Raw genomic sequence first — 676 nt, 5'->3', positions numbered from 1 at the left:
GCGTGTGATGCGTTTTATTTATTATATTTATCTACTTATATATATATTAGCCGCGCAGGGGGCCCGACACCCCCACATCGCACACCCCACCACCAACAAACTAAATTTTATTTGTGGCGGGGTGCCTCTACGGGCACCCCCATATAAGCCCTCGCCAAAGGCGAGTACACTGTACTACCCCCGGGTGCCAATGTAACCCAGGGGAACATTACCTGAATAAAAAGTGCCTTTATCTGTTCTTATCAGCTTAATATCTGATACACTCCCCATCGGGGAGTCAGAATATTAACTCGATTTTTGGAAGTTGACGGAGCGGTCGGGGCTTGCTCCCCCTCGGTCACGGGTCGGCCACGCATTGCAGTGCCGTGTGGATTGGCCCAATTAGCTCATATAAAGCATAAATATCTGCTTTATCCCACAGCCCGTCAAGCTTCCAGGAATCGAGGAAATATTCTCGACTCCCCGAATCGAACAAAAAAATTTTTTGAAATTTTCGTTTCGTTTCGCGCGAAGTCCGACGGGTGCCGCGACCCCAAAACGCGAGTTATAGCAAGTGGAGTGCTAAGTGCACCAGTATCTTAAAAGGATTACTCCAGAGCCGAGGAGCGATCGGGGCGCGACCAGCCGCCGACGAGGAGGACCACCGAAGACCAAGCGCCTCCACCGAAGCCGGACC

The 676-nt window shown here is 51.2% G+C and overlaps 1 pseudogene; it reads left to right on the top strand.

The window, feature by feature from the left end:
- The first annotated feature begins 207 nt into the window (after positions 1-207).
- On the top strand, positions 208-386 carry LOC143361166 (U2 spliceosomal RNA; annotated as a pseudogene).
- The last annotated feature ends 290 nt before the right edge of the window (positions 387-676 follow it).

Source organism: Halictus rubicundus, chromosome 14 (genome assembly GCF_050948215.1).
Source record: "Halictus rubicundus isolate RS-2024b chromosome 14, iyHalRubi1_principal, whole genome shotgun sequence".
Classification (NCBI taxonomy): Eukaryota; Metazoa; Arthropoda; class Insecta; order Hymenoptera; family Halictidae; genus Halictus; species Halictus rubicundus.
Note: the sequence above shows the minus strand (reverse complement) of the source record. Positions and strands in the feature narration are given on the sequence as shown.